Source organism: Pteronotus mesoamericanus, unplaced genomic scaffold, assembly GCF_021234165.1.
Source record: "Pteronotus mesoamericanus isolate MK-2021 breed Mesoamerican mustached bat unplaced genomic scaffold, CSHL_Meso_final contig_64, whole genome shotgun sequence".
NCBI classification, from domain to species: Eukaryota; Metazoa; Chordata; class Mammalia; order Chiroptera; family Mormoopidae; genus Pteronotus; species Pteronotus mesoamericanus.
The window spans coordinates 3,311,982-3,324,076 of NW_026555224.1; the positions used below are offsets into that span (position 1 = coordinate 3,311,982).

Consider the following 12,095-nt stretch of genomic DNA (forward strand, 5'->3'; position numbering starts at 1 on the left):
GAAATATCCCAAGTCATGAAAAGCAAAGGTCTGCAACCAAGACTGCTCTACCCAGCAAGGCTCTCAATTAAAATGGAAGGTGAAATAAGGAGTTCCCTGGACAAAAAGAAGGCTAAAAGAATACACCTCCACCAAACCAGCATTGCAAAATATGCTAAAGGGACTGCTTTAAGAGGATGAAGAAAGAGTCTGTGAATACCCAGTTCCTTTCACAGTCACCAATACTTGGTATTACCAATATTTTTAATACTTAATCTCATGAGACAATGATGTATTATTTTAATTGTTCCTTTATTATTTGTTGAAACTAAACCTGTTTTTGTATATTTCTTGCCTATTTCTATTATTTTTTAAAAAGCTTTAAATGACTTTTTGGTATTTTTTATCCATTTTTTGACTAAATGTTTGTAGAATTTTTTTCCTAAAAGAAAACAAAACTATTAACTTTTTTTAATGTGTTGCCAATACTTTCCTATTCTATTACTTGTCCTTTAACTTTTTTATATGTATATTACTATGTAGTCTTAAATGTTTAATATGGTCATATTGTCAATATCTTACTTTATAGCTTCTGGATTTGAATATGTTACTTCAGGGTAAGAAAAATATTATTTTGTATTTTCTCCTAAAACTCCTTAGATTTTACATATTGATTTTTAACTCACCTGAACATTTCTTATATAATGTGTGAAATAGGGCTTTATATTTATTTCAAATAAAGTGGTCCATGCACCTTATTTGTTGAATAAGCCTTATTTTCTGCATTTATTTGAAATATCAATTTAATATATATTACATTATTAGATATATACATTTGTTTCTACAATGCTCATTTTATTTCATTGATCTTCTTGATTATTTCTGTGTTGGTGTCTTGTTGTTTTAATTGCTGAGGCTTTATAATGGATTTAAATTTTTTAATATTTTATAATGGATCTGGACATTTAAAAAATAAATAAAATTAATCTGCATTTAAAAAAGAAAGAAGGAACTCCTCCCTTTTGCGACAAAATGGATGGAACTGGAGAATATCATGCTAAGTGAAATAAGCCAGTCAGTAAAAAATTAATACCATATGATCTCACCCATTAAGTGGAATCCATTCAACAAAATAAACTAAAGAACAAAATAAACCACAGGCATGGAAACATGGAGCAGACTGAAAGTGACTGGGGGATGGAGAAGGAGGACAATGGTGGAAAGAAGGAGAAAGGACTAAACAAGAGCATGTATGAATGACCATGGACATGGACAACAGAGTGGGAATTGATTGTGGGAGACGGGGGTGGGGTGGGATGGATGGAGGAAGGCAAAGGGGGAAAAACTGAGACAACTGTACTAGAATAAACATGATTTAAAAATTAAATAAAATCAAATAAATATGTTTATATAAAATGGCAATATATGAGTACCTGTTAATAGTAACCTTAAATGTAAATGGATTAAATGTTCTAATCAAAACACATAGGGTAGCTGAATGGATAAGAAAACATGGCCCTGCCCTGGCCCAGTAGCTCAGTTGGTTAGAGCATCATCCCAATATGCCAGGGTTGTGGGTTCAATTCCCAGCCAGGGCACATACAAGAAACGATAAGTGAATGCATAAATAAGTGGAACAAATGTATGTTTTTCTCTCTCAAAATCAATAATGAAAGAAAACATGACATGTATATATGCTATCTACAAGAGACCCACCTCAGAACAAAAGATACAAACTGAAAGTAAAGGGATGAAAAAATATATGCCATGCAAATGGAAACAATAAAAAGTTGGGGTAGCAATACTGATATCAGACAAAAAAGACTTCAAAACAAAGGCCATATCAGGAAACAAATACTAAATTTGTTTCTTTTTATGCATAAAACTAAATACTAATACTAAAGAGATTGATCCAAAAAGAGGATATAACCCTTGTAAACATACATGCACTCAATATAGGAGCACCTAAATATGTAAAGAAAATCTTTGTGAACATTAAGGGAGACATCAACAGCAAAACAGTTATAGTTGGGGATCTTAACACCCTATTGACATCAATGGATAGATCATCCAGACAAAAAAAAATGGATGTGGCAACAGTGACCTTAAACAACACACTGGATCAGATGGACTTAATTACTATTTACAGAACATTTCATCCCAAAGCAACACAATATATATTTTTCTCAGGTATACACAGAACATTTTCAAAAATAGACCACATGTTAGGACACAAAATAAGTCTTAATAAAATTAAGAAGGTTGGGAGTTCCCACTCACAGTTCAAACTGGAAAATGATGGGGGCTCCTGAGTTGGAGGTCCTTTCGCCTCTGCAGGATGTGGAGAGAGTAGCCGGGACGGAAGACAAGACCTCGGTTCCTGCCTCTGCCCATGAGGTCTTCCATGTGCGCTGCACCTCAAAACGGGCTGTGATGGAACTGGTGGAACTGTGCGACCACTTTGTGCAACAGCTCGGGGACTCCCTGCCAGATAAGATCCGGGAGCTTGTGCTGCAAGACTCGCAGTGGACTTTTGAGTCAGCTGTGCAAGAGAATGTCAGCATTAATGGGCAAGCATGGCAGGAAGTTTCAGATGATTATTTTAGGGATTCTGATATCAAAGAACTTGAAGATTAGTTTGATGAAATCATAATACATTTAGCCACAAAACATAAGCAGTATCCCAGAAAGATCCTTGAATGTGTCAAAAATTATAAAAGCAAAAAAAGAAATTCTGGAGCAGTTCCACCCTGTTGTACACTCATTGGACTTAAAATATGACCCTGATCCAGCCTCTCATGTGGAAAATTTGAAATGCAGAGGAGAAACAATAGCTAAGAAAATCAGTCAAGCCACAAAGTCCTTACCTGCACTAATTGAACAAGGAGGTGGATATTCCCAAGTGTTAAAGATGCAGCCGATTATCCAGCTCCAGAGAATCCACCAAGAAGACTTTTCCAGTAGTTACAGGAAGCCAGACATAAAATCTGAAAGCTTTATAACACAAATAGAAACCATACTGACAGAGACTTCTACCAGGAAAATAACTATCATGGTACTGAGAAGAAAGCAAACTAAAGACTGCCCTCAGAGAAATGGTATCCATTGCAGCCAAAGAAAATTAATCTTGATACATAAGCTGTTTTTGTTTACCTTAGGAGTTGAAATTAGGCACTATCAACATTTAGATTAAAGTCTGATGCCTAGACAGGACTTCATTTAAAACAACAAAGTAACTCTTTAACTAGTGATTTCGTTATACAAATGTAGTTGCTCTGTTCTGGGATATGATTTAATATTGTATTTCTTTCCTCAATATTTTATCTATAGTTAATGAAAAGCATAGTTTTAAAATACTGGCACAAAGTCTATCAATGAGTATTAATGGTGTAATCTTTTACTGTCCTTAAATGCCATCAACTCTTGGCTGCCTTACAGCTTTTATGGAATTTCATGAGTAACATAGTCTGTTGGGTTTTCTGGGCATACTGCATGCTTAAAAAAAGAGCTGTGTAACAGTTGTCTTTATTTAAGCACTGAAAGGAATCACCAATTCTACACAGGAACACGTGCAGGATTTTTGTTTTTTTTGTGTGTGTTTGTTTTCAATGCGATTTGTTTTATCAGATTAATGTATAAATGATAAGGCTGGCTTTCACTTTGTCACTCCAGTTCAGCTTATTCAGATCTGTGGGATTAATTTTAGGGTTTTGTTTTTGTTTTGTTACAAGACAAAACAACTATTATTTGTGCAAGACTTTCTCTCAAATAAAAATTGGCATGTAGCCAATATTTTTTGCCTGCACTTTGGTTTTCCATACACTTTTTAACTTTTAAACATAATTTGACTTGGGAAAATAGTTTTCGTTTTTCTTTTTTTTAAAATGGATTTCTCATTATTTCTTTGTACATGATTCCAGTTGAAAAATATCTCACAATAATGCATTAATTGTCATGTGGAACAAATATAGATGCAACCATACTGAACTATTTTATATTTAAGGATGTTTATATATCAAGGATATAATCATTGGTAGAAGTCTGTGAAAGCTATAGTGCCCATATTTCTAACATTCGACTACAGTTTATTAAAGCTCTTATTGTGTCTCTTACTCACATTAATGTAATGTATCCAGGGCCATCTAACTTACCACCTTCCCTTTTTCATGACTATACCTTCATTCATTTGTAAAGGAATTTACTAATCATGAGGTTGGAAATCTGTACTTCTTGTGTTCACTATCTCTTAAAATTGTAAATGTCAAAATGTGACAGAAAGTCTGTCTCAGGAAAACTTACATAGCCTCTTTATTGCATTCTGTATTTTGATGTTACAATTTGAGATCTGTATATTTGTGTAAAGCAGTTTGTTTTTTATTAAAATAATGTGCAGTGACTGAAAAAATAAAATAAAGTAAGAAGTTTGAAATCATATGAAGCATCTTCTCTGACCACAAAGCTATAAAACTAGAAATCAATTACAATTAAAAAAAAACCCTGAAAAGTGTTCAAACACATGGAGGCTAAATAACATGTTATTAAACAATGAATGGGTTAACAATGAGATCAAGGAAGAAATCAAAAGTTACCTGGAAATAAATGAAAATGAATACACAACAACCCAAAATCTAGAACACAGTGAAACTAATCCTGGGAAGTAAGTTCATAGCATTACAAGCCTCCTTCAAGAAGCAAGGCAAATCTCAAATAAACAATCTAAACCTATACCTAAAAGAACAAGAAAAATAACAACAAACAAAGCCCAGGGTAAATAGCAGGAGGGAAATAATAAAGATTAGACTGGAAATAAGTGACACAGAGACTAAAAAAAAAATTACAAAAGATCAATGAAACCAAGAGCTGGCTCTTTGAAAAGATAAACAAGATTGACAAACATTTAACCAGACTCATCAAAAAAAGAGAGAGAGAGGGAGAGAGAGGACCCAAATAAAATCAGAAATGAAGGAGAACAACTGACACCACAGAAATACAGAGAATTATAAGAAAATACTGTGAACGACTATGCCAATAAATTGGACAATCTGGGTTCACAATCTGGGAAATAAATTCCTAGAAACATATACACTGCCAAAACTGAATCAGGAAGAATCAGAAAACCAATTATAACTAAAGAAATCAAAGCAGTAATAATAATTTTTAAAAACTCTCCCAGAAAACAAAGTCCTGGACCAGATGGCTTCACTGGTGAATTCTGTCAAACACTTAATAAAGAACACCTCTTCTTCTCAAACTATTCCAATAAATTGAGGAGGAAGGAAAACTTCCAAGCTGCTTTTTTTTTTTTTTTTTTACGAGGCCAACATTATTCTAATTCCAAAACCAGATAACAACACTGTAAAGAAAAAAAATTATAGCCCAGAATCCCTGCTTGTTTATCTATTTGCCCCAGTATCCCTATTCTGCTTTTTCTGGCTTACTCGCCTGTCTCTATATGAAAGGTCAGGGGGCCTAAAATGCATGACTAGTGATATGCTAGGGGGGCAAAGTTTACACTAGGAGCAAGGTCCCACACTATGATACTTGTTTTCCCAGTTTTGCCTGTTGCTAAGCACCTGGGGCTTTCAACCTTGGTGACCTATACCCAGCCTGTCATTCCTATTCTGCTCATTTCTGCCTAACTGCCTACTCCACACTATGAAAGCTCACCATCCAGGACCTTCCTGGAGACAGATAAAGGCCCATACACCCAATGTAAATAGAAGAGGAAAACTTTGGCAAGAAGATCAGTGCAAGCACACAAGAGGGGACTTAGAAAACCTCATTGAGGTGACAACATAGTTCTGTCTGAAGACAAAGCAGATGCACTCACCCACTACCCTGAACCCCCAAACCACTTCATCAATACCCACTTACCCTTTACCCTTTCAGCTGTGGTCCCCAGACCAGCCACATCAGCATTGCCTGGGGACTAATTAGAAAGATTGGCTTCCTGGCCTCACCCCAGACAGATCTGCCCAATCAGAAAGTTTTTGAGTCAGGGCCTGCGTTCTGAGTTTTAACAAGCCCTTCAGGTGATTCTGACAAATGTTAGTCTGGAAACCCCTGATCTGCCCAGGTTGGTGTGGTTCAGTGGATAGAGTACCAGCCTGTGAATTGAAAGGTGGCCAGTTCTGAAAACAGAAAAGCTGGTGTTTGTGCTGCCTGTAACTACCAGAGCCAATAAGCAGGGGTTGAATCTTTATGGGCACTTTATTCAGATGGCTGGCAATCTGAGAAGACGGCAGGTTATATTCCCTAACAGACTGTCTTACATTTCATTTCAAACCAACCTTTTTTATAAGGAGAAGAAAAGTATAGGTAAGGAGTTAGGAATTCAGGGAGAAGTTTAATCAGATAAAAAGCTGCAGCATTCTTTCATCTGTTGACCAGTAATTCTTTATCTGTGTCCTGGGCTGTGGTATTTCTGTGTCCTGGGAGGTAGTCTTATATGTATCCTGGGTGGCGAATGCCTCACCCCAGAGTATAATGGCTCAGATACCATCTTGACAGCTTGCAGACCTCCGGGGACACAAGGTGGAACTGCTTGTGGTCTCCTGGAGTCATAGTGGGTCATTCCTTCAATTCCTGAAACAATAGTTTTTTATATATATTAATTACTAAGTTTATTGACTATTACCTAAAACTAAAGTTTTTCCACTTTTGACTCCCCCATCAGTTCCATTCCCAGTCAGGGCACATGACTGGGTTGTAGGCCAGGTCCCCAGTTGGGGGCATGCAACTGATCAATGTTTCTCCTACACATGGATGCTTCTCTCCCTCTCCTCCATGAAAACCACTGATCCACATGTCAAAATACTAAATGAGTGGAGATGCTTAAAATAAGTACCCTAAGGCAGGTATAAAAAGTATTTAGGGTGTGATGGGTGGTCCCTGGCAAAATGGAGAGCAATCTCCATAGTCACCTCCCACAGTCACCTCCAGGCATGGAGGCACTGAAGAAACCTAGTTCCAGTGTTGCCAGGTTCAGAATTTGAACAAAAAGGGATCACATACTAAACCTGCCAAGCTCAGGGAAGGCCTGCTTGGCCACCTTACAAACTCAGAGACCAAAATAACCACATAGGATGATCTGAAATGAAAACTTTTTAACTAAAAACAGTTCATGGTGGGTAATCATGTCCTAGGCTAGAATCTTCCCTGACAAAAGTCAATCTTTACCTTAATTTTGAGTCTGTCTATTGTCTCTTTGCATCCGTGATAACGTATCTTCTGGAATGCCAAAGTATAACAGAACATCAGGCTATGCAGTTCTGGAACAAATTTGGGGTTCTCTTGCCCATCGCCGAAAACATAACTCCCAATGCCAGAGTTAGGTGAAAAGGAAAGGAATTGTTTATTTAAAAGTTATACAGATTTAGAATAATGGCAGAATTCTGACATTAAGTCCCAACTCCTTTAAAATTCTCTCTCTCTCTCTCTCTCTCTTTCTCTCCTGCCTCTCTTTTATAAAATCAGGCCAGTTTTCAGAATATGCCAGTCAGAGGTACTGTCTTTCAGGAAAGAAAAAAAAAAAGAAACAATAAAAAAACAGAAGTCCTCAGCTCAGCATTCCTCCAGTCTCAGTTCAGCATTTCTGGTATCTCCCAGTAATCCGTGCTTGGCTAGGCAGGTCCCTCAATCCCCAGCACCATCAGCCATGTCACCATATTCTCCAGCTCTTAGTCCAAAACTGCATGGCACCTCCTCATGGCAGGCCAGTGGGGGTCCTTCTGCATCTTTTCAACCTACATGGCCAAGAGCATGAATGGCTGCTCTGCTTAGTTTAAATATTCACTCCAAACTCCCTATGTCTTGTGGAGCCTCCTGCCTCTTGTCAGGCTTTCTGCTTCTCGCATAGGCATGGTAAGCTTTCCTATCCCCCAAGCCAGGTTACTGGGGGACTTTTCTGTTTGGGGTGACCTCTAGGTCCACACCCCATTTAATTTCCTCCCTTTCAGATTTAGATGCTTTATAGTCTTGTAAAGGACAATGGGTAAAGGTCTCACTATCTTCTATTGCTGCTTCCTGCTGAACGTGACCATCATCCTACCTACCCTTGGGTCCAGGGAACCCTAACTGTATAGGGGTGCAGAGCAGAGGGTGGTTTTCCCACATGGGGAAGGACCTTGCAGAGCCCAGGTTGGCTGGTTGTTCCTGGGGAGCAGCATGCTCAGTGTCCAAAGGCTGGCACTGCTGGACAGTTGGGATCCTTGTTGTATTCTGGAGGCATCAGATTTGGCAACAGGGTTAGAAGGTACAACTGAAACCATAACCACTAAATGACAAAGGCAGGGACCGATTCTCCCATGTCTCACATTAGGAAAACAGTGGTTTATCTGGAGGAAAATGTGCAAGGCATGTCACACCTGTCCAAAGCCCTTTTGCTCACTATGCTTAGCTTGGGCTGAAGGAAATATTTTTGGGATTTCTCCCCATTCAGACTTCTGGGCCCTTTCTGCCCAAGCCATTAGGGCAGAAAAAGGACCAGTTTTAATGTGAAACCCACAGACTGCCCCATACTTCACTAACCCAACCATTCAGTTCACTCAAACGGTTGAGTTTCAGGAGGCAGTGATACAGCTGGGCTTCTTAAGTGAGGCCTATATTGCAATCAGGTAATTAGATCATAGGCGTATGCCCTTTGAAAACAGAACAATACGCATGTTAATCTAATACACAACAACCCACAAAGACTGTCAAACCAGTCTTTGAGTCCACAAGACTGTCTATGGGAAGACATCCAGATGTAAGGCTTTTACTGGCATAACATTTAACAGTGGCAATTTGACAAATTTTTCTAGCCTGTAAATTGAGCATTTTTGATGATGTTATGAACCCAGTTTCAACTTTCAAGTGAAAACTTTGAAGACAGCTGCACTAATCTAATATCCAACACTGAGCATTGTGCTTTTCCTTAAATCACAATTTTTCTCCTTAAGAACACCCTCATTGTCCTCAAAGGCATTATATTAAGTCCAGTTTTAATTTTTCCTGTTCATTTGCATAAACACAATAAGAGCAGCAGTTGATCACATATGAATTCTAAGTCTGCTTTGCTGGAACTTACACAAGGAACCTTTAGACTGACTCTTTAGCCTGCCCTTTAGGGTCCAGAAGCTGAGCCATACACCTGCCATCTGGTTTCGCCTGTACCAGTTATTTCTTACACGTCCTTGAGGCTTTCATTGCGTCTTAAGTTCCTTTTTAGCCATCTTTGAGGAAAGCAACTTTCTTCCTCCTTCCCTGGAAAGATTGCTATGAACCACGCCAAGAGACCAGGTTTTTTTCTCATGAGTTTCTTCAGGGCTTTCTGGTGACATCCAGAACCCAGGCATGCCTCCTTCAGGCATGACAATCCAGTCAAAATCTTGGTTAACAAAACAATCATTGATGATGGTCTTACTGATTTTATGCAAAGAAACCTTACATCATCACTCACTCCTTCAGAATACCAAATTCTGGAGGGATCAGGTAGGGAGAAAAATACAAAGTGTGAAGGAAAATTCTTGTCTTTCTGATATCCACTAAAATTGCATTTCCATTTCTTATACTTTCCCTGTTCACTTTTTACATAGTGTGAAATTTCAACTCTCTCTGGGAAACCTCAATTTCCTTTTCAGAGCATAAACAGAGCAAAATTGAAAACACAGAGAGAGTTCCTAAAGAACAATATACAGAGGCACTCTCTTGCACCAGTGTGTCCACTGGTTTCCTGGCAGGGACATGACCATTCAGGCCTGGTTTCTTGGCAGGGACATGCTCTTTTGCCTCAGGCTGGAATGCTCATTGGCCCTGAATGACCCTTCCTGGGTCCCAAGTGGCAAAGGCATTCTCCCCAACCTGTTACAGGTGAACTTTCCTAGGTCTTACTGGTCAAACAGCAGAGATAGAGGATTCCTGAGCAGAAACAGGATTTCTGATATACTCAAAACACGTAAAATTCAGAACACATCCCCATAAAATCAGACAACAATAAACAATTAGTTGAGGTTCCCTTTCCTCCAGGTTGAAAATTTTCACAACTTTCATATATCTTTACCTGTTCAGATTTAACCATAATTCACTTTTCCATTCTTGTTCGTTTCCACACTGGGAAGGATTATACTCAAACTCAATATCTAGCAGCTAAAAGTCCCTAGCTTTACAAGTACATGTATAAAGTAATGGAAATATTGTCACCTTGTGTCGGGGTTTGCTGTAGTTCTTTGGAAGAGGAATTTTCTTCCAGAGTGTAGGCCCAGCTTTCCCTTTCAGCCTCAACCGCAGCAGGGTCTGCGTCCTCCTTAGGCTGTGGTCATTTTACCCGTGTGTGGTGGATCCAGGGCTTGATTCCCATCAGCTTCAGGGAAGAATGTGTTGTCAACAGGACATCATAGGGACCAGTCCATTGTTCAGCCAGCTGCTGTTCAGGGCCTTGAGTTTTCCAGGTCTTCAGTAAGACTCGGTCCCCTGGTGAAAACCGGTGCAAGGGCTCATCAGATGTATAGACAGACCTGCAATAAGCAAAATTATGCAAAATGGTTAGTGTTTGCCCTAAATGTTGTACATATTGCTTAATCCTTGCCTCGTGCTCCAAATCTAGGAGCGGGTGCTCATAAATCAGAGATATGGCGGAGTTTCCCATAAACTATTTTAAAAGGGCTCAATTTAAGCCCACTTCTGGGTGCCACCCTAAATCAGAGCAAAGCAATGAGGAGGGCTTAGTCCCATTTTAAATACGTTTCCTGGCATATTTTTTCCAAGATCGTCTTTATCATGTAATTCATTTTTTCAGTCTTCCCCGTAGATTGAGGTCTCCAAGATACATGCAATTTCCATCATATTTGTAAATGCCTGTCCAACCTTCTGGGAGATCTCTGAAGTGAATGATGGTCCATTGTCACTTTGTATGCTAGGAGGAAATCCAAGCCTAGAAATTATTTCTCTAAGTAACAGTTTTGCCACCTCAGGTGCCTTTTCAGTTCTACTGGGGTACACTTCTACCCATCCAGAAAAAGTATCCACAAAGACCAACAAAAATCTGAAATCCCCCCGGTTTTAGGCATTTGTGTGAAGTACCTGTCAGTCCTTAAATGGACACAACCCTTTGTTTTATACCCCCTTTTCTGTGGTGACATGCTCTCTCTTAGGATTGTTCTTGGCACATACTTAACAGGCTTGGCTGATCCTCTGTATAGTCCTTTGCAAATAAGGGCCTTTTAAATGTGGTCTAATGAAGTCCATTAAAGCATCCCTTCCATAGTGGGTCTCTTCATGTAGGTGTTTGAGGATGGGATACACTAGAGCTTCCAGGAGTAAAATCATACCATGGGCATTGACCTCCCACATAGAACTGGGATCAGTGTTAGTGAGTCCCCATTCATGGGCCTGTTCCTCATCCCATTCTGTGTAATGAGGTTTAAAATCTGACAAGTCCAGATGGGGAACCAGAGCCACTAGGTGTGGCAGCTTGCTGGCTGCCTGTCTTGCTGCTTTATCAGCATTTTGGTTTCCCTGACTTGCTTGGGAACCATCCCTCTGGTGTCCTGGGCAGTGCGCTATAGCAACCTGGTCTGGTGCATTCACTGCTTTCAGAAATGGTAAAATGTCCTCTGCATGTTTAACATCCTCTTTCCCCCAAGGTTCAGAGTCCCCTCTCCCTCCATATTGCTCCATGGGCATGGACTACCATGAATGCATATTTGGAGTCGGTATATATGTTAACCTTCTTTCCTTGAGACAGAATTAAGGCTTTTGTGAGGGTTATCAATTCAGCCTTTTGTGCTGAGGTTCCTGGTGTAAGGGCTTAGGCTTCTCCATTACCTTGTTTGTGGTGACTACCGTATACCCAGCTCATCGCTGGCTGTTGTCCATAGAGCTGCTCCCATCTGTATGTAGCTCCCAGTCTGGTGCTTCCAGCGGCTAGTCCAGCAGATCTGGCCTGCTGGAATAAACTTGGTCAACAATTTCCAAGTACTCATGCTGAAGGGCTGAGTCCCCCTCCCTATCTGGGAGTATGGTTGCCAAGTTCAGGGTTGTAGTAGTTTTCAAGGTGACATTTGGGTTGTCCAGTATGGGGGACTTGGCCCGCTAAGTCCCCTGATTTGCCACAGAAGGAAGGAAGAGTCATTCCAGAC

General features: G+C 39.5%; 1 pseudogene; it reads left to right on the forward strand.

Annotated features, from left to right (window-relative positions):
• Positions 1–2,274: 2,274 nt before the first annotated feature.
• Positions 2,275–3,117, forward strand: LOC129076797 (kinetochore-associated protein NSL1 homolog; annotated as a pseudogene).
• Positions 3,118–12,095: the final 8,978 nt, after the last annotated feature.